Here is a 927-nt window from a genome sequence, read left to right as displayed (position 1 = left end):
GAACCTCAGGACTGGGATTTGCAAAGGCAGAGAGGCTCTCAGGAGCCTTTGGTGCTGCAGCCTCAGAGCCAACCGTGGGAGCAGCTCCCAAATATCCTGAGGGTGCTCTGGGGGCTGGAGGCTCCGGTGGGACAAGAGGGGACGGCCTGAGCCGGGCTGGGACAGAGGCAGGAGGGAGGAATCCTGCACGGGCACAGAGCAGGAACCCCGCACGGGCACAGGGCAGGAACCCCGCACTGACACAGGGCAGGAGGGAGGAACCACGCATTGACACAGGGCAGAAACCCCGCACTGGCACAGGGCAGGAGGGAGGAACCCCGCACGGGCACAGGGCAGGAACCCCGCACGGGCACAGGGCAGGAATCCCGCACGGGCACAGGGCAGGAACCCCGCACTGGCACAGGGCAGGAGGGAGGAACCCCGCACTGGAGGCTCCTGGGTCCCACCTTGTCCCCTCGGGGCCGCTGCAGCCCAGGGGGGCACAGGGAGGGTCTGGAGCAGCCCCACCCCCGGAGCAGATTATTGATCAGTGTCATTGATCCAAGTTATTGATCAGTTACTGATCCGAGCCCATGGGCAGGGGCAGCCCCACCCCCAGAGCAGATTATTGATCAGTGTCATTGATCCAAGTTATTGATCAGTGTTATTGATCCGAGCCCATGGGCAGGGGCAGCCCCACCCCCAGAGCAGATTATTGATCAGTTGCTGATCCAAGTTATTGATCAGTTATTGATCCAAGTCCGTGGGCAGGGGGACAATGGGGATCTCCTAGCCCAGGGGAAGGGGCACTGAGGGAATCGGGGTTTTCAGTGCTCTGACAGAGCCTGGGGGGGAAATACAACCTCAGGGCACAGGGAGATGGGGACATCTGCTCTTGTGCCGCAGGAGATGGGGGAAAATTGTCCCTTTTGAAGGGTGAAGGGCTTC

This window comes from Geospiza fortis, unplaced genomic scaffold (genome assembly GCF_000277835.1).
Source record: "Geospiza fortis unplaced genomic scaffold, GeoFor_1.0 scaffold635, whole genome shotgun sequence".
Taxonomy (NCBI): domain Eukaryota; kingdom Metazoa; phylum Chordata; class Aves; order Passeriformes; family Thraupidae; genus Geospiza; species Geospiza fortis.
This window is presented reverse-complemented; position numbering follows the sequence as displayed.